This window comes from Rhodnius prolixus, unplaced genomic scaffold (genome assembly GCF_049639745.1).
Source record: "Rhodnius prolixus isolate KJV_2025 unplaced genomic scaffold, Rpr scaffold_15, whole genome shotgun sequence".
NCBI classification, from domain to species: domain Eukaryota; kingdom Metazoa; phylum Arthropoda; class Insecta; order Hemiptera; family Reduviidae; genus Rhodnius; species Rhodnius prolixus.
Window position 1 is genome coordinate 1466225 of NW_027411605.1, and position 25390 is coordinate 1491614.

The 25390-nt window shown below is 33.1% G+C and overlaps 1 protein-coding gene and 1 long non-coding RNA gene across 6 annotated transcripts in view; one reads left to right on the forward strand and one right to left on the reverse strand.

The window, feature by feature from the left end:
* LOC141454937 (uncharacterized) overlaps positions 1-15898 on the reverse strand; it is a 552216-nt gene extending 536318 nt beyond the window's left edge. For 3 of the 5 annotated variants that reach the window (XR_012459052.1, XR_012459051.1, XM_074129644.1), the window contains exons 1-4: positions 15834-15898; positions 14566-14679; positions 14365-14480; positions 14165-14270 (exon numbers count right to left, since the gene is read on the reverse strand). The gene's annotated coding sequence lies outside the window, so the exon portion shown is untranslated. Of the gene's footprint in view, positions 1-7375; positions 7728-14164; positions 14271-14364; positions 14481-14565; positions 14680-15833 lie in introns of those variants that run through there. The other 2 variants (XM_074129645.1, XM_074129646.1) reach the window with 2 other exon arrangements.
* LOC141454942 (uncharacterized) lies at positions 13138-23567 on the forward strand. The gene is made up of 7 exons (XR_012459059.1): positions 13138-13273; positions 15010-15171; positions 15848-15915; positions 16135-17859; positions 19444-19692; positions 22583-22794; positions 22875-23567. It is a non-coding gene; the product is annotated as an uncharacterized lncRNA (long non-coding RNA).
* The last annotated feature ends 1823 nt before the right edge of the window (positions 23568-25390 follow it).

Sequence of the window (25390 nt, forward strand, 5' to 3'; positions counted from 1 at the left end):
TTCATGATAGTTCTTCCTATTCTGAATAGTAAGAGATAGTTACAGACAGTTCAGGGAACCTCCCTGGTCCAGATATTTTGACCCTAAAAAATTTTCTGCCACCAGATTAGGAAGTTTTCAATATTTTGCAAAACTCCAGCTGATATGCGAACAGACATATCAAGTTTGAACTTTTACCTCAGTTTTGTTGTTTTTTCACGGTTTTTCAGTTTTGAGTTATCATCTGTTCGCCAACAAATCCACAAACTGACGTGGAGGGGGGGAACCAAAACTTTTCCGCGGATAGAAACTAACTTTGTTTTAGATTCAGTAATATTGATAATTGATTCATCCCTTTTTTTTCAGGGATATTTTATTTCCGGCGTTCTCCGGAAATAGCCGGGGGAAATAGCCTCCCCCTCCCCAAATTTAAAACAAAACTTTGGTGTGAACACTCGTAAGACTTTTTTTTTTACTAAATTTTACGAATTACATCACTATCTTACATTTTTAGTTTGTTTTGAAACCAAATTTGAAATTTTGTAGCATTTACAATATCGAATTCTCTAAAAGGCACATCTACAGGGTGAACCAGTAAGTATTGTCCATAGGCCTACTGTGTGTAGTACATGTAAAGTGGAGTTCAATGACGTATCGGCCAACTTCATATTTTCCACTGTACTAGATTGACGTCACTACACTTTTTTAAGGATAAGGATTATAAGCAAGATAAGGATTATCTTTTAGTGGGTTCAAAGGCTTATTCACATTCTTACTTTTTCATCAGCGCAGTTATGTGTGAAATTATAGTTTGGAGTAAATACAAACTATATGCAAATTATTTTTTTTTTAGTGCAATTTGTAACCTTTGACTTCCTTATTTTAAGACAGTCCACTTTAAAATTGACTACTGGTCCATCTAAAAGAGTTTTCAATGAATTAAACAACTTGATAATCTAACACTGTTGACTACTCGTGAACACGTTTTCTGGTAAAACAAACGTAATTTCTAATACGAAGATAAAAGGAATCCTGGGAAAATGATATACCGTTTGAAAGTCCATTGAACAAGGAAACTTTTACAGAAAAGTGCCCAGCACCTAGGTCTGATAATGATCACATAATGGCCGAATGAGTTTTCTTCAAAAATTTCGATTTCTTTAATTTTTCCAGTATCCAGGAGGAAGATTGAGGCTGTTTGGAGAATAACTTATGCTTCGAAATGGTATCAATTTTTAGAAAATTTATCTGTCTTTCTAACCGTGTCATCAGAATCGAATTTGGACTAAAACTTTCTGAGTAATAACATTTTTATTGGAAAAAAGTAATGATTTTAGAAAAAAAATTTAAAGTGACGTCTCTCAAGAACAGTGGAAAATATGAAGTTGTCCAATACGTAATTCAACTCCACTTTAGATGTACTAAACACAGTAGGCCTATGGACAATACTTACTGGTTCACCCTGTATATGAAACTTTGAATCGAATGACACCTCATTCATGAAATTAGGTTAACGCGTTTAGGCGTTACTTTTTTTCTTTTAAATAAGAAAAATTTCTGAAAATGCCCATTTTTGGAAACTTTTTTCTCAAAATCTATTTGGCTTGCTCAGTTCAAAAAAGAAAAAGCAGTTATAAAGGAGGATTTGCTCTGTATTATACAGAAAATTAGTGAAATTTATCTTTTATAGATAAAGAGAAAACAAAAAATTGTCAAAGTTGGGTGTTTTTCAACGTTACGCTTTTTCGTGCACTTTTTGACGATCAACCCTTATACAACTGTCCTACCATTTTTGGATATACACATAAGAAAACATTACTACCGCCTCCTCGTCCATAAGTACTCATAATCGCATCTTCCCCTAGGAAATGTTTCAGAATCAAGTTATAGAACCATTTTTTTGGACGAAACCCGGAAACGAAATCTTAGGAAATAATAAAAGCCTTAAACTTCCAAAAACTGGGCAACTATTTAATATGAAGATACATCCAGTTGAACGATTTTGCGCCAAAAGCGTATTGTGGTCGGTGGTTGATAGTGTGGTTTTCTAAATTAAATATCAAATTGGAAGTTTCCGCGATTTTTCTTCTTTTTTTTTGAAGTTTGCTCAACTTGAAACTTCACAAAGAAAGACTCATTTTATTTGGTCAATTTTTAAAGGCAACTTTTTATGACTTACGGAAAACTTGCCTCCGTACTTACTTCAACGTATTTACCTAACTCAGTGTATCCCAACCTTTTTTGGCTCGCGTACCACTTGATAGTACATCATGCTAAATCGTACCACTTCGTAAAAATGATTTTATTTCGTGAAATTTGTTATTCCGAGTGTGTTATTTTATTATTATAATTATTATCTTTATTTGTATAGAGATACAATGTATCTGTTACAAAGGAGTTCCAACTTCATGTTCACTTTATAAACTTTGTAAAGTGTAAGATCTTAGCTTTAAAACTTTTTTTAAATTAAATTTAATGTTGCTTGGATAGAGCTTACTCATTACAATCCAGTCTCTTTAAGCAGATCTTTGCATAGTTATCATTTAAGTTCTGTCACATGAAAATTCTATTAAATTTTCTTTATCGTTTATTGATAATGACGTAGCTTTTCCTAAATTTTCTTTATAGGAGTTTTAAAATCCAATTATCATTTGTGTTTTCGGGTTTTGGGAAAATACTCCATGAAAGACAATTTTAATCTTGTTAAATGGGCTATTATATTTTCTCGTATATCTTGAGATAGACCTAACCTTATTACTGTACATATTGACAACTTTACTGTATAATATTATTAATTAAAATAATTTTCATGAATTATAGGAAAAAAATCTATGATATTTTTATGATTTAATTTTTTAAGTCCGCCATTATTGATTATTTTTCGCGTACCACCAGTAGTACGCGTACCACAGGTTGGGAAACGCTGACCTAATACATTAAGCGGAAGTAAAAACTAATATAAGGAATACGAAAATGTAAATTTTAAAAATAATTCAGATCTCCTAATTGCATTTCAAAATTAGCTCCTTTAAGCAACTGGAAGAAGAGGCGCCGTGACTATACTTTGCAGACGAAACAAACAAAGCTGAGGTGAAAAACTTATAGATTAATTGTTACAGCTATAATTTAAAACACGCATCCACTTCCGCTTAGGAAAAAATAAATAGTGCCAATCTGAGTACCAGTATCCACGTCATTAATGGACTAAATTGAAGTTCCAAACAAAATTAAGCAACTTAACTCGTGTACGGCGGATATTACGTACTAACAGTTGTAAACCGGAACCTAGCGCTAACTCAACATGAAAAGTTTACGAAATCTCCCAATGTAATTTTGTATTCATCCTATCTTTTACCATTTACAATGAGTTTTAATTAATCCAACCCAATTTGGGTAGATATATAACTATTTATGTGGAAATTAACTTAATTTTTTTTTAAACATATGCGGGCTTTAATTCCATTCTATTAAATATTTAATTAATGAATTCATCCCTGAATTAAGTTGTGGTTTAGTTTTTATGGTTTAAGATTAATTAAGTTTTTTAGTTATAGTGCTACATAAAGATCTTTTATGAAATATTAATTATAATTTTTTTTAATCAAAAAAACTTTTTAATTATCGTCATAAAAGGAAATGGTGAGCCTACTCACACGACTTTTACTACTATTATGAATTTTTTAAACATCGAAATTCTGAGTCATGAATAATTCTTATCGATTAGAAGAAGGAATCTATCCACCAGCACAAAAAATTTTTTAATCGATTTGTTTTATTCGAATTAAAATTGTATCATCGATGTGTTTGTGTGATCAGTATACAAAAGTTTTTAAATGTTAATCGTAGCAGCCGTTTGTGGAGAAAACCGTGTAATTCTGAAATGTCTGATGAAAGTGGCACTTCCGGTCTGCTTTGATTTTCATCAATAATTTTGGGGAAATTCAGTCTTAAATTTGATTATAATTAATATTATGTGGTGGTAGGACTGTATTATCAACAGTAAACGCTCTTTAGAGGAAAGTATAAAGCACTCCTCCCTCTCAAAAGTGCCCGTAATCGATTTTTTTCTGGGTAAATGATTTAATTAACAGTTATAGATCGACATACACACATTTAGCATAAATAAATTTAAGGAAAAACATTGCATCTTTTTTTGGGGGAAAATTTAAAAAAAAAGAAGTGAAAAATGTATTCGATAAAGTGTTACTTCCGGTAAATCGATTTCAACCAAAACTTTACGGTGGCATTTCCTGTTGGCATCTAACCTAAATGATCAAATTTGAGGCTTCCTGTAATTTTTTAGACTTTGGAGTTACTAGTGGCTAGATACTCGCCTAATTTGTGAAAATCACTTTTTCGCGGACTCGGGGGGGCCCTCAAAATATTTCATTTCCAGTGAATAAATAAATTATATTAGTCACAAATCTTGTACCAAAAAGATTTCTTAAATTTTAAATGATTAGTTTTAAGTTTAATTCCTCTTATCGCTACACGAACTCTACAAACACACATCAACCACTTACAGGACTGGCTTATCAAAACGGCGAATCAAAACCAACGTTACGAAGTCAAAGTTTATAGTATTTTACTCTCAGACGGAAAATCCTACCTCCTATCATCTTGAACCAAACTCCTGTACCAACTGTGAACAGTAGGCTACCTTGGACTGCACTTAGACAAACGGTTGACATGGAATCATCCCCATACTAGACTGAAAAGACCAAGAAACTAACAAAAGCTACAAAACATCTCGCCAGACCAATTGACAAACGATCTAAACTCAACCTACATAACAAAAGACTCTTATATCTACTGTTACTGCGACCTATTTGGTCATACGGCATCGAAATATGGGGATCGACTCACTACGCCTCCAGACACTGTAGCCAAAAATACTTCGAAAACTTCTTAACGCTCCGTTCTGTGTATCTAAACTCACTATCCATAATGAAACTTCAAAATCCCTTTCATTACAGATCTTGCTAACTAACCCTCGTTTTCTCAAATTTCATTCTTCTACAGCAGCTCATGCTAACCCTCTCATAGAACACCTATCTTCCTCCACATTACGCCAGGTAATCCTCTAAGGAGATTGAAGAGAAGATGGTCTCGTGATCTTCTCTTATCGTGAGAGTTGTATAGCAAAGCACGTTACTGGAGTGACACCCTTCTCCACTCATGATTTTCTTTTATTTCTTTTTTTTTATCAGGTACCATGTTTGCTTGTTGCAACAACTGTTGTAGTCGTAAATTCCAATAAAAGATTTTTAAAAAAAAGTTTAATTTCAGGTAAATCGTTTAGTTTATAAGAAATGTAACTCAATGCGCTGTTATAGCGATAGCGATGAATGAATATAAATCACCATTGAAATAGACTTGATCAGGATTTCAGGATGGAAAGTGACATAAATATAGCCACTTTCGGCGATTATACAAAATATCTTCTATGAAGACGTCTAACAGGATGATAAACGTAAGGGGGGGGGGGAAACACTGAAAAGAGCTCATAAACAAATACTTTAAGAATGGGTGGTAGAAAATAAAGACGTAAGTGAAAGTTACCTTTTGAGGGCGAAAACAAGATGAAAATGGATTTTGTCAAATTCTCAAGGTCGTGCCCGCACTGATGGAGGTCAAGCGATATATCAACTTTGACCTTTGCTGCAATTTGTCCGATTAGACAGACACGACAGACAAGGACCAATACATATATATATATATATATATATATATATATATATATTTTTTTTTTTTTTTTTTTTTTTTTTTTTTTTTAAACCCACTTCGTACTCTTGGAATCCTCGTTAACGTTTCTAATATACAAATAATAGCTTCAAAAACAAAAAAGCCTCTCTGAACAGTACCGATTTAATAGAAGGCCAAAAAAAAACAAAAAACAGGAAATCTATTCAAACAAAATATTCCTACTTCCTACGCGAACTGATATACGTACAAACAAAACCAAGCGAGCCATAAAATTCATCAGTTCTGGCACTAAGAAACTATGCTCGTTTGTTATAAATATATTTGAATTTTAAAGTGGGATCAAAAGAACCATTTTCATAAATAATCGAATTGAGTTCTGAGTTCTCGACTGAAGCCTCAATATTGGAAGCGACAATAATTAACAATTCGAAAATCTGTAACAATGGAAATGAAAGAAAACTAAAGACGTTCATTTTAAAGACAAATCGTAAGGAAATTGTATTAATATTAAACACAGGCTGACAGTTCGAAATGGAAAACTTACTAAATTGTTCGACAAACATCCTTCGGCCGGAAAGATTATGGCGACTGTCTTTTGGGATTCGCAAGGAATAATCCTCATCGACTATCTGGAAAAGGTTCATATTATTCATCGTTATTGGACCGTTTGAAAACCGAGCTGCAAGAAAAACGCCCACGATTGGCCCACAAAAAAGTCTTTTTCCATCACGACAACGCACCAGCTCACACACTCAGCAGTTGTGGTCGCAAAATTAATGGAAATAGGGTTCCAACTCGTTTCACATCCCCCCCCTATTCTCCAGACTTGGCTCCCTCGGACTACTATTTGTTCCCCAATATGAAGAAATGGCTGGCGGGAAAAAGATTTTATTCAAACGAGGAGGTGATTGCAGAAACGAATGGCTATTTTTCAGACTTGGACAAATCCTATTATTCGGAAGGGATGAACAAACTAGAGCAGCGTTGGACGAAGTGTATAAGCCTAAAAGGAGACTATGTTGAAAAATAAAAAAGGTTTACCCCAAAAAATTAAGTAGTTTTTATTTTTGCACGGACTTTTCAAACGACCCTCGTATATATCGTACCATCAAACGAATCAGAAAACAGATTCAGACTTTTTATTTTTGATCACAGAAGACTTGAATTTCCGGTGACATCACAATCATGACGAAATGAAAATTTAAAAAAGGAAAACCAACAAAAAGATTGAAAATTTCACACAATTAACATTACGTATTTTTCATTTAATATAAAGCATGCAAAGAAAATTACGAATAATTTAAAAATAATAATTAATTAATTACTAAATAAAATCAAACAATTAAATCATAAAAATAATTTATGATTTGTTTGATTTTAATTTCCAAAGCAGCAAGTTTTAAAAATAAAAAGAATCATGGTTGTGTAAATATTATGCAAGTAAAAAAAATCCAACTATAAATATGCAGAAAAGATTTTGCAATAAAATTTATTATAAATTCAAAAATAAATAAATAAAATTAGCCGTGAACAAATTTAAAGTACCAATAATGATAGCGATACAAAATAATTGCAGCAGATATACTAATTAAAAATTAGTAAAAAAAAATAAAGACATCACTTATCAAACTGCACATTTTTTAAAAAAATTTAAATGTCAATAAATAAGGAAATAAATTTTTTAAAGTACCTTGTGTTTTTTTAAAGACTTTTATTTTATTTAAATAATAAATTTTTGCTGTCAGACGAGTTGATTTATATCTCCAAAAAAAAAGAATAATAATAAAAGTAATAATAAAGTTACGTGAAACAAAACTAACTCACGATATATACGAAATTTATTGATAAAACAAAAAAATAAATAATTGTTCTTGTAAATGCAACAAAAAAAAAAAAAATGATTTATTTACTTTTCAGAAAATAGTTGCGGAACTTAAATGAAGTACTTAGGGTACTTTTTAAAGAGAAAACTATATCTTTCGGTTGTTCAGCGCCGACCCAACGTACAGGACTGGCAAATAGTGACTGAGAGGTTTATCAACAAAGCAGCACCAGGTTAGTTTCACCACAGTGGCGCTACTATCGGCCATAGAGGCTAAACACTATGAACATAACCCCTAAAGTTATTCCCGCCACCAAAACCTGGTGGGGGTAAAAACAAAACAAAAAAAGAAGAAGGGATGATTTGGTTCGCGCCAAGTAGGGGGAAAACAAAAGTGGCGCTTCTGTATCCAACCAATCTCTAATGAATTACACCGCCGGAATAATAAATATGCTCATTTTCTCCCGCCTTGTAGTCTGCGCGGGAAGATGAAAGCAAATAGAATAATAATAATAAAATTAAAATTAAAATTATTTACAACAAATAAATAATTAACTTTATATAAAATTCTTAATATATATGTAGCTAAAAATAATTGTAAACATCTGGCGTGAAACAACCACACGAACTTTAAAATTGCCATTAACTATGAAAACTCGAAATTTTAATAAAATACAATAAGAATATTATTTGGTGGGATGTTTCCCTTTATCTTACCCAATAGAACTGCCAAGTATTTTATACGGAGGGGTAGTCAGCCAAATGATAAGTGGTTGGTACATGTTTGGTCTCCGCATTAGAGATTGGGGAATTAGGCACACAAATAGAAGCTCTCAACCCTTGTGCAATGCCCGTTTTTACCTTAGATAGAGGTTCAGACCTCAGTATGATTTCATTTTACACAGAATTCAGAGCTCTTACTTGTAAAAAAGCTGTTGTGCCCCTAGTTAACTAGAGCAATGCATACGTGAAGCGGTGCAAGATTTTTGAATGAGCACAGAATGCTCTGTAATCTGTATGCCCCCAGAGAGATTGCAGAAAAAGTCGCTTGCAGTGGCTATTAAAGACGTTGTAAACTTTTGGTTGTTTTGCCCTGCGTTCGACACGTGTATCCACGTCATTGTTTGATTTTAATTCCGCACACTGTGGGATTTTTCTTTTTTAAAACTAAATTCCACGCTTAACTGGTTAAAGGTTCCCATTTAAAAAGATATGGAATATAAATTTATCTTCACAGGATCAACAAAAAGTCCTCTCTCCTCTTTGCGTAGATTGCAATGAGGAGGAGAATTTCAAGACAATATAATAATGATATGTCCACGTTATGTGGTAGAAAGGAAACACAAATGTTTTATTATACAGGTAATTAGATGCACCATTTCGCTACGAAGACATAATAATCTCCACCAACATCTATGTGCTTAAATCTTTATCAGAGCTAGCAATGAAATATGAATGTATTTAAAAGTTATAGCCGATTAGAATGAATGGAAGAAAATGATTAGAGAAGGATTACGGTGATTTTAATTTCGGTTAAGCTATAAGGATGGCAGGAATATAGGAGTACTGATCCATTCATTAGTTGTAAGTTTGTATGTAAATAGTTGTATATAGTAGAGGGATGAATGAGTGAAGCGAATGTATTTATAAGTAAGAATGGAGAGTGAGTGATATTCTAGTGATAAGCACCTAGTCGATGCTGGCTGCATGGCGGAAGCCAATGCCAAAAAAATGCAAAAAAAAAGATAAAAATTTTAGGCAATTTTCTAATTTTTGAATTTGAGGCTGTACTCAATCACATACTGGCTAATTTTTTTTTTTTTTTGAGACCCATGAAGCCCTAAAATGGAGAGCTAAAAAAAACACATGATCTGCAGGATCAATAAAATCCTCTCTTACAATAATAAGAAAGAGAAATTAAAGAAATATTTCTTGGAAAACAGGAAGTACATGGAAGAATGCCTTCATAATATTGATGAAGTAGCTTCGAGACCAGAGTTCCGGTTAATGAGTTGATGGTAAAGAAAATAAAAACTGACCCCAAAACGTTTCTTGACATGTGTCACGCAATTTTATTTTACTTTAAGTAAAGAAAGCTAAGGAGAGGGGGGAGGTGCAATCGCCACGCAACATTCGATTCTTTTACCTAATTTATGTAAACATTAGTTTTTTTAAACAACTATTAAAATTTAATCGATTGTTAAGATATAAATGGTACAGGTTTTGGGCAATTATAATTTTTAACTTACAACTTTCTAACACCGGAAATACATCGGTACAGGGACTAGATCTTCTTCAGGGATGTGGAACAATTAATATTCGTAATATTGCCAACATTAAAAGCCAACCGGCTATTATTAAAGTTGGATTTCGAAATAAGTGGGAGGTTTCTATATTGCTGGAGGGGTGTAGAAAAGGAGAGAGAATGGGCGTGAAGAGAGAGAGGAGAATAAAAGCATATTAACACAATGTATAGTGCTATTGTAAACGTTACAATCTAAGGTTTGGTTCCCAAAGTAATCGGCTATTTTGCTGTTCGCATAGAGCCTTAATAGGAAATTATGTTACACAGGTATGGGTTGGTAAATATCTACCGGAACTTACCCCAGTACATAGCCTTGATTTTCTCTTAAAAGTGTGTGAGTGTGTGTTGGTTTGGTGTACGTGTTAGTAGCAATCATACGGAACACAAAGCTAGCGGTTACGATCTCCTTATTATCATACTTTAATATGTAGTACTATATTGAATAAAGAAAATACTATAATAACCAAGAAAATGAGGTAACAGTTATATTCAATATTCTACCAAAAGGAGGAAATATTACTCTGTCCAATGGGAAAACCTGCGTTTTTGGTAAAACCACTTCGCAAACAACTGGGTTATTAGAACAAATTATATTGTGTTTTCAAAATGGGCAATGAAAAATTTTTTTTAGAGAGAGAGAATACTCGCAAAAATCACAGTTTATACATTTAATTTTCTTTTTGTTTCAATTGTGATTACCTTTAGACCGTCACAAGTTTTTCAGATGTTGCCTGAATCTAGATGAAATCGCAACAGTAAAGATACAATTTAACGATAAGTTCCGTTAAAATCGCAAGATATACAGGGTGAACCAGTAAGTATTGTCCATAGGCCTGCTGTGTGAAGTACATCTAAAGTGGAGTTCAATGACGTATTGGACAATACATTCATATTTTCCACTATTCTTGAGTGACGTCACTTTAGATTTTTTTTTTAAATCATTACCTTTTTTTGCAATAAAAATGTTATTACTCAGAAAGCTTTAGTCCGAATTCTAAAAATTGATACCATTTTGAAGCATAAGTTATATAAGGATTATCTGCTAGTGAGTTCAAAGGGTTGTTAAGGTTTATTCACATTCTTTACTTGTTCAACAGTGTAGTTGTGTGAGAAATTGTAATTTGGAGTAAATACAAACTGTATGAATTTTTGTTTATAAAAATAGAACTTGTTTAAAATATTTCATAACATTTTCTCAAATATTTTAGTGAGATCAGAAGTAACTTCTTTTTTTTTATAAAGTGCTATTTGTAACCTTTGACTTCCTTATTTTGAGACATTCTGCTTTAAAAATTGACTACTGGTCCATCTAAAAGAATTTTCAATGAATTAAACAACTTGATAAACTAACACTGCTCGAGAACACGTTTTCTTGTAAAACAAACGTAATTTCTCATACGAAGATAAAAGGAATCCTGGAAAATGATATACCGTTTCAAAGCCCATTAAACAAGGAAACTTTTATAAAAAGTGCCAGCACCTAGGTCTGATAATGATCACATAAGGGCCTAATGAGTTTTCTTAAAAATTTCGATTACTTTTATTTTCCCAGTATCCAGAAGGAAGATTGAGGCTGTTTGGAGAATAGCTTATGCTTCGAAATGGTATCAATTTTTAGAAAATTTATCTGTCTTTCTAACCGTGTCATCAGAATCGAATTCGGACTAAAAACGTTCTGAGTAATAACATTTTTATTGGAAAAAAGTAGGTAATTACTTTAGAAAAAAAAATTAAAGCGACGTCTCTCAAGAACAGTGGAAAATATGAAGTCGGCCAATACGTCATTGAACTCCACTTTAGATGTACTACACACAGTAGGCCTATGGACATTACTTACTGGTTTACCCTGTATATGTATGGCAACCAATCATGCGGATTAGCTGCCCCCAACACTAGCCAGAATCCTCGTATATCGTTGACCCGTGCTAAACAAAGGATTGTCACCGCCACTAGCAAGGAATGTTTTCTTAAAAGGAAATTGAGAAGACAATGCGAGCGAAAGGGTCGGGCTGTTTTTTCTTGACCCAAAGAAAACAACTATCAATTGAACCTGCCTCATCCTGAGGACATTACTTGCTCCAAGATCATCTCCTTGGAAGTTCCCGTAACGATATGGAGGATGACAGAACTTTTATTTAAAAAAAATGTTCCTCTATGAACATCTATAGGCTATTAGACTGCTTGCCTTCAGAGTTACTGGAGAAAAATTATTATTTTATTTTCTTGTAATATAGAATTCGAACTAAAGAAGATGGCAGATGTCAATACTATGCAAGATAACTACAAATAAAAGGAAAACTGTTGCAGGAACCCTGAAGTCACAGCTTCTCCAGGACTACACACAAATCAATATACCTTGACAAAAAGAGACGATAAACCAAACTTAGGATATGTACGTCCAAATTCAAATGAAAACCTAAACATTTCTTAAGTTTTGCCACTGATGCTCTCCAATATACTATTGCTAACTAGCAAGAAATTATAAAAGTACAATTTCTCAAAGACTCATTGAAGGTATTTTGTCGCAAATTTCTTTCAAGCATAGATCAGGGAAGGGATTAGCTATGCGGTTAGCCTATCAGATTCTCTCGCGCAGGTCCCGGGTTCCAAAACCAGCTGCTGGCCTCATAGATTTTCTGTTTTCCTAGAAGCATCTTACAGCTCACTGTCCGGTGATCTCTGTAACGAGAGTACACTGTCTGGAGGCCGACAGTGCACTGAAAAAAGCTCCGGGTGCCAATAACCTTAGATGTTGACGCGCCTTAAATCATTAAAAACAATAATAAATAGCGAATGATGTCATAAATGAGGAGAACCAAAAACGGAATAAAATTGACACCAATATAATTTGGTACAATTAGAGCTAAATCTTTTTGTTTTTTTCCCCCAAACGAACACTAAAGCAGCAAACAATAAAGACAAATTTGGTTAAGAGCAAATTGGACGAACAATAGTTGGAATAATCCGGCATTCTAATGAGCAACATGTATATAAATAAGTAAATAATTTTGACATTTACATTTTATTATGTAATAAAGAGCCCTACGATTGCTCTTAAATGGAAGCAAAACAAAATAGGACAAGAGAATTCTAAAATAAAACATGATGCTTAAATTATAAGTTTACAACGGAAACATGATGGAATATTTCCAGCCACATTTTGTTTGGATTTTAAAAGAACTATTAAAGAATGTTTGAGAAACGGAAGTGCAACCAGACGTAATAGGATTCTAATAAGTAATGGCGAAAAGATGTTATTATATTTACTCAGAAATTAGGAGACTTAAGATTGGTGGGGAGAATCTTTAATAACCATACTCGCAACATACTTTCATGATACTTGGTGTTAGGTGGATGGCATCCTGTTTGTGAAACACAGTTTTTGGTGGCAAGAGTGCAATAATTGCGGTTTAATTGTGTTAATAATTTTAGATGGTTTACACGGATTAACTTTTTTAAAGGTAAATAGAAAGATTTGTAGCGTTAACATTCTAAAAATGTCAGGCTAAATATTGATTGGAGAGGGGAAATCAGGTGTGAACCAACCATTACACGAATTTCTCATGACGTAGTTTACACGGATCTAAAGTTAACATTTATATTTAAAAAAAATTGACGTCACATTCAAAAAAATTCAGTTTGGCTTACCGTAAGCCTTATTCCTCAATTAAACTTGGGCTTGCTGCTCTCAGCAAGAGGAAGTCCTGGAAGATCGTGTTCATATCCCATAAAATCAAACTTCGTAGGAAACACAATATTGTCATTCCGTTTTGAAAGCATTATCGGTTCTAGTACCTAAGTTTTTGACTCTAAATGTGACTTTAATGTTAACGATTTTGCATTTTCCTGGCTCCTATTTCTTATAACTTAAAATTTATCACGATTATACCTATCACGTTTATTTTAAACTTTTCCTCGTAGAAAACTGTCTCCTTGGGGAGAATTCAACATTATACTCCCCCCTCTGAAATGCCCAATATCTTACATTTTACTAATTTCCCCCCAGCTCATAACATATCTTACAAAAAAGCAATCCAAGTCTAAAGAAAATAGAGCGTGCGGAATGCAATTTTACTGCACAAATGTAAAAACTTTGTTTCCACAATGTCTTATTAATATTTAGCATATTTTGACTGAAAAAAAGCGAATTCAGAACCCTGAAGCATCAGCAAAAACTTTTAAGAATCTACGATGCTTGGTAAAATTACCATTTGTTGTAATAACTGTAGTGATTAAAAAGCCGTGTATGTGTTCACATAGATTTTGGTGATAATTACAAATAATTTAAATAATGATGTATTTTAAATGTGAAAATAATAATTTTGCATGCAAATAGATACTATAAAACTTACCTTAGATTGGGTTGATGAGTTTCCCAGCTGGAACATTATTCAGTCACTAGACACTCACTGAATTTAAAAAATTACACTATTACAAAACACTGCACTATTTTTTCACCTGAAATCAAAATAATAAGTTTTTTAAGTATTCTATTTTACTTAGAATAACTTAAAATATTCATGTAAGATGTAATAATGAGTATTTTCCATACCTCACATAAACTAGATTGTTATCTGTGCAAGTAAAATTTACACAAACGCCACACACAAAACACCAAACTTAAATTATACCACAAACAATACATAAACTGCACTGCACATTATACACCTGTAAATGAAAAATCATCTTTAGTGAATAATATTAAAGGATATTATTGCAGATATTTTAGTAATACAGTTTTTTTTCTCCTCACCTTGTATTTTTATTTAATGGAGACATCGTTATCAATAAATTGCACTGAACTCAAAAACAGAAATAACACTAGAAACTGCAACACTTAAAACTGCACAAATCACCAGCACTGCACCTGGAATCAGATATATTTTATTTTTAATTTTTTTGGTATCTTATAATTGTAATTTTGTAGCATTAAACTGTAATGATGTTGTGAAAGGGTACTTGTAGCAAAAAGCTTATATTGTAAGTTGTACCTAACCTATAAAAGAAATTCCATAAAAACTTCTTTAGTATTCTAGAAAATTCTATCAATGTTAAGATATTTTAGGTTAATTACAAATGAACTGTCTTAATTTTATGATATCACTTGTGTTTTAAACAAAGATCTTTGAATATATTTTTTTTAATTTACTAAACTTGCATAATGAATTCAATGTAGATTTTAACTTCTTTTTTGCAGATTACTTCAAATAAATGGGGCAAAAAAACCCTTGTTATCTGGATTAATTACTATTTTTCAACACTAGAACATTGTAATAAGACAAAAGAATGTTGAAGATAATAACTAAAAACAAGTTTGTTTTGTATTAGAAGTTGCGAGATTTCAAAACTTAATTTACAGGTAACTAATTCAATCCAAAAGTTAGGTTAGTTAACTTCTTAAACTAAAAATACCGATTAACTATATTCATTTTATTGTTTTAAAATTATAAAAAGAAGTAAATTCATTTCTCGTCATCTTACCGTATAACCAAAGCACTGAAACAACCTAATTATGGTATTTTAGCATACAACATTGAAACCGAACTAGTGAAAAGATAAATTTTTGCTTAAAATAATGTTAAGATTAATAAGAATTAGTAGGATATACAATTAAAAAATTATTGAAAAGAAGATCTGGGTAATGGATCACAATTTTCAGACCGCCATGATGATTTTTCAGTTCGATCCACTTTAATCTTGATTGATTATTTGGATATTTTTTGTATGTAATCAGTCATCAATTGTATGTAAGTCGATTTGGTTTTTTTTTTTATGTAGAATTTTAACGAAAAGATACTTTGAGAAACGTGTATTACCAAGGAATATATAGTAAATTCTCTAAAATAAAGTTGAAATTTAAGATCCGCCATCTTTTAGTTCAAAGATGAACAGAGGGTCTTCTTTTTTTGTGTTTTACTTTAGTAATCCAACATAAAACTTATTAAATCTTATAAAACTTTTAATTCTATATTTAATTTAACACAATTTTACTAAAAATTACAACTTTAACTTATTACTTACTAATTACAAAATAGGTGAAATGCAGATATGACGTAATCCTTGACACGGTTGGGCTAAGAAACTGGCAAATCTTAGAGTGGGGGTAAGAATTACTGCCAATATGATTTACAAATCGAAATTATAATTGAATATTTATTTCTTTACATTGATGTAAATCATTTATTCTAATAATAAAAGTTAAGTACATTTTTTAATATTAAGAAACGTAGAATTTATTGTTTTGGATAAAATTTATTTCTTATAATATTCTTAATAATTTTTAATTTGTATATTTATTAATATTTTATATATTTTGTTCCAGGTCCCCCAAACTATTTCAAAAGGAGGTTGCAGACCCATATTATTTTTTTTAAGCATTCTTTTGAATTATCTGCATTCTTGAGAAATAATAATACTGAAATTAATTTAAAAATTAAAAATTCCGTTTATCTGATACTTTTATTTATAACTATATTCATATTTTTTATTTAATCATAGTCTTGTTTGCGATTTGTTTATTCAATTAATTGTTTTATTCTGATTTTTTGGGGGGGATATTTATACAATTTCATTTGTTTAACGTTTAAAAAGTGTTGTAATTAATTTTTAGAATTCAATAATTGCTCAATGCAGATAATTTTGGAAGTTGATAGCAAATAGAGCAAAGATGTTAGTTGTAGCTTTCAGTGAGAGATCTGCTGGGATTTGCTCTTATTTTGGAATATCGTTCTGTTTCCAGTCTTCGTGTTTAAGCTCGTATTTTGCACTCCCCATCTCGTAATCATGTATCTAATGTATTTTGTAAATTGTATTACTTTGTGCTTTAGGTTTTTTGTTTTAACTTCAAATGAAAACCCCCCGCACGATGAGGATAATGGTGTGCTCTTAGAATTTAAACCAATCTGCTTAGACAATTAGATAAAGGATTGGATTAGTAATTATAATAATCAGAAAACTGATTGTTGATCTAGCTTTTAAGCTTTAAAGCTGATTAATGTCCTTTGTATTGCGAACTAATTTGTGATAAGAATTAGTAGATTAATTAATCTTCGAGTTAAGAAGTTTTAAAGTTAAACATTGTTTAAATTAAAGTAAAGTATTATTGTTATTTATTTAAGCAGATTACTGACTCGAATGAATGATTTATGCCATTGGATGTTGAATGATTGACCTGAGTGTTGAAAGTTTTAAAGCATTTCTCTCTATCTCTCTCTCCCACTTTCTTTACTTGCTTTCTCTTTCTCACTCATTGATATTTCAGTGAATTGGGGGAGGGGAGAGGAATATTGCTTCTTTAAGAAGTACTCTTGTTTCTAGATTTCTAAGCCTTATCTAATGGATGTCACTGGGGGGTCCATCAGAAGCTAAATTAGAGCATCTGTTGGCGATGTCTACTTTCTAGATCCCTAATTTTCAGGAACTTCTTGAGAATTTTCAATTTAAATAGTCTGAAGACTATATCCAGTTGTTTATATTCGTAAACTGTAGCCATTCTGGCGATAGCTTCTTTGCTTCTTTGGTTGCTTATCATTCAAAATCAAATTTCGGTCCTAAAAATAGGGAATGCAACAAATTGTCTTCACATATTCTTCTTATTACTTTGATAAATTAGGGGATCGAAAGCACATACTTTTTAAGCACATAACTTAAGCAAATTCTTTTTCTGCTTTTTAACCAATTCTTTAAGTTTATAAAAGAAAATGAGAGCATTAAATTCATTGTTACTATCTTCGATTTCAGTGCTGAACAAATAGTCATCCTAGAAACAAAAGTTCAGTAGATAAAGTAAGAAAACTTAGTGTATGAACACTTTTTTTGACCCACTGTATATGGTGTAAACGACCTTCATAGATTGTTCTCATGGTAATCTACCAAGTTGTATTTGAAACATATTCCCACTTGTTATAGGTATTCTCCTGAAGGACAATTTGAGTGTAATGTAGGGTTTTGTGCCCTACAAAGGAGAGATAATTATGTTTTTGGCTATTTGAAGGCAGTTAGAAGTTTCTTATAAGTTGGCAGATTGAAAATTATTTTAAAAGATTATGTAAGTGTTCACAACTTTAAGCTGAAATAAAATTACGACAAAATAAGCTTTTTACCTTGTTTTCACGATTTAAAAAAAATTACTCAGTGAAATGTAGGCGCGCGTATGTGCGCGCAAAACCCATTAATTACGGGGAGGCCAACAATAATGGAACGCCTAGAGGTATGTTCGTGCCTATTCCAGGTTACTCTGGTTGGCCCACCAATCATACTTATAAACAAGCTATGCATGCATGCGCTGACTCCCAAAACCCCCCCTTGGGTCTTGTATAGCCACTTCCCAAAACCGATATGCCCTAAACTATTATTACTTGATGGAACTACCCATAGTAACATGGGTGTACAGAATTCACACTCGCTAGTTTGTGGTTGCAATAGACTCACATTTGAGTAAGCCTCTAAGTGTGGATGTTCCTAGAAATCCATGGTCAATAGTTCCTAGGCTATCTCTAAATTTAACACCGTCTCTACCTCTCTATTCTCCAGTCTTTGTTCTAGGACTGGAGAGCTCCTTCAACCCTTCCATTTTATATAGATTATATACCCAAACAATATATATATATAAAATATATATATATATAGGCACGCTCCTATGTTTGCTATATATTCCTCCATAGGTTTGTACCCAGTGTCGAACCCATGGTCTCCTATACAATGTCACGTACATATCGACACGTGCTAACATCGTAAATCTTATTCCAGCTCAATATCATGCATCTGAGCACTGCCGGTCGCTTTGTAGCCCTATGTGTCGCTCATATCCTTCATCATCTTTCTCCATCAGACCTCCCCCACCTTCAGAAGAGCACCACACTATCAAACTAATCTGAACCCAATGAAAGTATAACAACAAAATGTGAACATCATACAATGCTTACAATCTAGTTGTACAAAATAACAAAAACATTTATAAAGAAGACGAAGGAATGCTAAAAAACACCTTTTACAGTCGTTCTATTTTATTTTGAAAGACTTTTCGACTCGGAACTATTTTCAGAAGAGAAATCTTTGTTCTTATTTTTTAAACTGTGGGCGTCTAGAAACCCTCCTAGACCCGCCTTTTTATATGGCCACTTGCGTTGAGATTACCAATTGTGGTGTGGTGTTCGCCAGATCTGTCTGAATTCTGCGTTTATTATTATTACTATGATAAAGGCAAGTGGTGCTCTTTCACCTAAGCTTTTACTTTAGAGCCGTTCGTACGATGGCTACAGGTAAATTTCAAGGGCAATTTCTGGGCCAATGTGAACTGAGTAGATGCACCTTTTTCTGGTCAGCTAAGTAACGGATATACCTCTTCTACACCCTTTAAGTACTTTTATCTTATCATGCCGGTAAAGCTGACACAGGCTTATACTGTATTGGCAAACAAGGGGATAAGGTTGTTTTGCAACAACCAAGTTGTTAGAAATGGTTTCCATTAAATATTTTTGAACCCGCTTCAGCGAATGAGGAAGGACCTCACATTTTAGTCTTTGTTTGGATCTCTAAGAAATTCGTGAAGCTCAATAGACATTGGAAACAAAGAAAAACTCATTAAAGTTTGCCTATAACAGAATAAGGTTGTTTTTTTTTTTTCTTTCAGAAGGAAAAGAGTAGGTTACATATTCATAAGAAATAATAAATTCCTCAGCAAGAATTTTACATCCTCAAACAAGCAGAAGTTCTGGAAAATCTAGACCCATAATTGCTAATGAAAAACAAAAGATTCCATCTGGAAAAAAGCACACAGGTGGAAGTAGTGAAATGATTGTGGGTTTTGTAAATAAAGCCAAAGGGAAAGGCTGTAAGAAAAATTCTTTTACAGGGAAAGCGCCTCATTTCTATTTTCTTGGTAAGGCTCTTGTTATTTTGTAGTAGTAGTCGACACAATTCAAGGTATGCGGTGCATTGCACCTAACTGAGTACTCCTTAAAAGAAAAGTCCATTTTTCTGGGAAGAAGTGGTCAAGATCTTTGTTGTATCCACATTACACGAAGTTTAAAAAAAAAAAAAAATGTCGGAGGTACCAAAATGAAATTAATTTAAAAAAAAATTAATTCCTCATCTCAAAGCAAGTATTTCTGATTAGAATTCAATTTAGGAAATTTGTAACCTTATCATAAAAGTTCATCTTTTAAAAAGTGAGAGATAACTAAAACTGTTACAAAGATCTAGATGTTAGTAATTAAAATCAACATTAACGATTAGCTCTCCAATAAATGACAAAAAGTAATCAAAAATAAGTTAATTAAAAAAGTTGAATGTAATAATAACTAATAGTAATATTCTCTGTACGTTTTTACGTTCCCTTTTGTTATACTGGAAATGCAGTTAACAGTATGTAATTTAATAGAGCTGAAAGCATGTCTAGACGACATAGTTTAAACAAATATTGCCTTAATTTATGTACAATTAACAGTAGCAAATAATTGTCTTCAAATTAATTTAATTATACTTCTCTAACAAATAGTAGTGGCAATTTCAAGTATAAATTGACAAATATTAGGATAATAAATTTCATTTATTTTATTTATTTATTTATTTTTTGAATCATTTATTTAGTTAAAATCAACGCGTTTTGCGTTATAAGCAACAAGGGTAACAATAAATAACATTCACACATATCAGAGTGGAGAAGTTACCCAGCGGTAACACTCCAATAACATTCTACTGGCTCTCTCCATCAGAGAGGAGATCGCGAGGCCACACTGTCTTTTAAGACTGTCCTAGAAGTGTTGTCTGGAAATGTTCTTGAAGATAAGATGTTGTACAAGTGGGATTGTGATGTGTTTGGAATGCTAAGATGGAATTTTTTCTGTATCGTGTTTTCAGCAACTTGTGTTACACGAAAGGAATGTTCAAAGTCTGTGCGAATGGTTTGATTGGTGACTCGTATAAAGGAGCGAAGAATTTTAGACTGCAAGGACACTGGATCCTTTGCAGATTTGAACTTTTGGTTGAACCCCACAGTTCGATGAAATTTCATTTATTAAATCAAAATTTGGGTGTAACTGTAAATTGTATGAACTATGATCATAAGTTGGGTGTCCGAATCCCTTATTCTTTTATATGGCCTTAAAAAAAATTATCTGGCTAATGAGGCGCCCGAGTAACCGAGCGGTTAGAGGCCGAGACCTGTGATGCTAAGATGTATTGTTGGTACTGGGTTCGATTCCCCGGTCATAGGCCTTGGATTTTATTTAATGGTTAATAAAAAGAAATTTACGCAGTAAAGTATAGTTAGCTAATCGCCTCCGTCCACGACACCTAATTAGGTAGTTGGACGTAAAGCCTGCCTGAAAAAATAGGCACTTACTTTATCTGGGTAATGAGGTAGATCCTTGAGGATGATAAAAGTGATTTCCATCCAGTTTTTCTTATTCGCCTCTGGTTTTTCAAGTAAAGGTTACCATTTTTTATTAAATCTTACAATGAGTAGTTAAAATCTTTTCATGAACCGTTTTAGATGACTTAATGGTCTTTTAGGACATAAATTAAGGATAACCAGAAATGAATACAGGGAAAGTTTAATATGAAAACTAATGTTGTTTTTCAGTTAATTATAATTTATATCCTAAACCACTTTATATAATATATATAAACATGGATTTATGGTTGTGAGACTGAATCCCTGAATTGGATGCCTATGGTATTGTATAAGGTGTTGTGTCTGTATAGTTAAAATGAGGTTTGCAAAAGGTATTGTTGTTGATTAGAGAGGGATATATATATATAGGGTCCAGTTTCCAGGCTCGTGGCGTTCACCCATTCCTGGGGCCACCCTTTGATATGCATATTAATGGTAAGTGAGTAAGAGATATGCTAATATCGGGGCGGCCCCATTACAGACGCTAATGGTCGGACTGCCCATATCTTCATCACCCCAGCCGGCCCGTACTCGTGTCGCTTGCATATACACTTTCCAGGTGATGTATATTACGGCGCAAACGACCACAACGCTAAAGACAAATTGTTATTTGTCCAGGTGATTAGCTTTATTTAAACCGTATAACCAATCAACATTTGTGTTATATTTAGGTGTTCTAACGTGCTTATTTATTTTACAGTATTAATTAAAGGATTCTCAATAGTTATGAAAATATTTACACCACTTACTGTAACCACATTTTTCAAGGCTGTTTTTCACACCTTTTTCAACTCTTGTATAGAAAACCATAATCAACAAAAAAACAATTTATATTAAAATTAGGGATAAAGTAAAGTAATCGCCTATTTTTTCAGGCGGGGCTTAACGTCCAACTACCAATAAGGTGTCGTGGACGGAGGCGTCTAACCAAACATACTTTACTGTAAATTTCTTTTATTAACCATTAAATAAAATCCAAGGCCCAAGACCGGGAATCGAACCCAGTACCACAATGCATATTAGCTTTGCAGGTCTCGTCTCTAACCGCTCGGCTATCGTGGCGCCAAAAATTAACAGATAATATCGTTTTTAAAACTTGGTCAGTATGTATTAGTGTGGAGAGAGATGGTATAACCCACCATAATCCAAAACTACAGAAACTTCAAATTTGGATATTTACTTTAAGCGCTGCAGAAGATCACACAATTTGGTTTTGGCCAAAATCGGGCGATCAGCTGTGCCAACTTACTGTATAGATTTTCTCGCTAACAGCTGTTACAGTTTTATTTAAACTTTGTACAGTGACGCACACAATATTGTCCCCAAAAGTCGATTAAGAGTAGTAGTAGTAGTAACAGTCTTTATTGAATTATAGGGTAAAGTCGGGTGAGATGGCCAATCGGGAGAGATGGCCAACAGCCGAAATTGTCGTCCGACGTGACCTCTCAAGTGATGAACCTTCATGTCTGACTACAATGAGCTTATTTTGGTCTGCGTCAAAGCGTTATTAATTAACTCAGAGAATAAAAACATTATCGTCTCAACAAAAACTTTTATGATAGTTGCATATTGCGTGCTGCAGCGAATGTATGTATCGAAATTTTAGTGTTGTTTTCTACATATGTTGATAGATGGCCAATAATTTTTACTCTTTTTTTCTGTTATAGTTTGGCTCAGTTTCCAATTCACTGCAGAAAAATGCCAACCCAGCATAAAAGATAGAACACTAACCGCGGAAATTATACTGAAGAAAATTTGAGATCGTATTAACCCCACACCCAAACTGTCGTCTCTGCAAGAAAACGAGCGAAGTCTGTTGCCACTGTATTAACTTCTCTCGAGCATATTGCTATTGTGAAAAACAGAGTTGCATGCAAAATTTACAAAACAGAAGATCATGCTTTATCATTTCTCCAGGAATGGCCAATCATTGTGGGCTTATCCAGTAATTTTTTTTGTTTATATATATATCTTATTGGTGGTCTTTAAAGGAAGAGGCCAAAAGAAAGAGTGGCTGATGATGGAGGAAGGTGTAAAAGAAGACTTCATTCCCTGAAAATTAACTTCTTTTTTCTTCAACCAAGTTTCTTTAAATTGACATCTTGTCATAAAAAAAAAAAAAAATAATACTGAAGAGCGCTCTATCTGCATCCGCACAAAGTCAACCACATTTTATGACCTGCTGCTTAACTCGTATCATCATTTTTGTTTGTACTTTTTTATTATTTTTGTTTTGTGAGCTCTGTTACCCACAGATGTAACATTTTGTAGGACAACGAAGGGACGAGAAACCTACGTGTTTTTCTGGGTGTGGGTATTTCTACTCTCGTTTGCGAGGAAAAAAACATCTATAAATCTCATCTTTCCCATTCACACTGCTTAACATAAGCTAGAGAAATGCTCGTAAAAGAGTAAGAGAAATTCAAGTGAGAGAAATGCGAGTAAATAAAAGAAATAAATTCAAAAAAAAGCTCATTTCCTCCGCCCACAATTTCTCTTTTAAATAAAGTCATTTCACTTCTTTTAACGAGTTTTCCGTCCTCTTAACACTGTTTATTACTTTATGCCATGTTTACTAGCTGTATTACAAACTACAGACAACCAAAAACTACGTGAATTTTGCGCAGGTATATGAGTAAGTAGTACAAAGGTAGTGATTTATAGAGCTTTATATTTACCATTTCTGAAGTGTTCAAAAAAATAAAATAAAAATCTCATTTTATGTGTGTTTGTTCTCCAAAAATTAACAGAACTTTCATTTCAATCTACGATTCATATTTTTACATCCTCTTTCTCCAAATTGAAGGAAATATTACAATCATACAGTCAGGGCCGGATTTTCCGATAGGCTAACTAGGCTTCAGCCTAGGGCCTCAAGAAGGGCCTATATTCAAATTGTTAGCAAAATTAAAATTACACCTTTCTAAAAACAGTACCAATAACAACATGTTTCATTTAACATATTGATATATATCAGAGTAGTGATGTATTTTATTATCTCTCATGTAATTTACAAACTTAAAAATGGGAGGTGAAAGGGCCTCATAAGTGGAATAGCCTAGGGCCTCTTTTCATCTAAATCCGGCCCTGGGTACAGTTCTTTAGAGAGCTACCTAAACCCTATCCTAACCACCCAGAACTGCTCTGAAACTAATATTCCTAGATTATTTATTAAAATGAAACTAGTGCCATAAATAATGTATGTTGGAGATAATGAGAAAATCATACGATGCTTTTTAAAAAGTAAATGACCAAGGGATTGAGTTAAAAATGAATTTTAATGGAAAAACTATTGAAGTAAAAGTCCGTTGCTCTTTAAATGTGTAAGTTATTACAGTACAACCTCGATTAATCGGCCCTCGGTTAACCGGGATCATGTTGAGTCATCATAAGAACACCTCAGATCGGCGCCGAAACAAAAGTTAATTTTCGGTGACGACAGGAAAATCTTTAGTCTTCCGATGTAACATAATCGCAGGCGTGGCAGCAACTCTTTTATACCTGATTTTCTTGAAGGGCCATTATGTATGTAAAACCCCAAAATATAGTGCAATTAGTACTGAATTTCTTGGGATTTACCACGGTCTTACAAAAGACCATGCGATTTACGTGTCGTAAATGGTTGATTTTCAACTTCACGGTTACATGTAATATTTTTATGGAAAAATTACCGGCATTATTTTAATATTCCCAGAGAGCAGCCTCAATCTCAAGCTAGTCTTCAGAGTGTTAATCAGTTCCGTCCAACAGAAAACATCTTTCGTTTGCCCCTTTCGATCGAATTTTCATTTTCACTTACACAATGGAATCCGTTAAGAAAACTTGGTGCTAAACGTACAAATGTACTCTGTAATACTGTGTATTCGGTTTAACCGGGATTTCAGTATTCCGGGGTCGTGTATAGCCGGAGGTCAGCCCGGTAAATCGAGGTTGTACTGTATTTTAAAGTTGTTACCAACAATGCAGGGAGCGTTGATGTAACCTTACAAGAATAAATAAATTGATCAGTAGTTCAATTAGTAGTGTGGCAGCAGGGCCGGATTTTCCTATAGGCTAACTAGGCTTCAGCCTAGGGCCTCAAGATCAAGAGGGGCCTACATTCAAATTGTTAGCAAAATCAAAATTACACTATTCTAAAAACAGTCAACACTAAAACACTGTTTTAGTGATGTACCACAGTAGT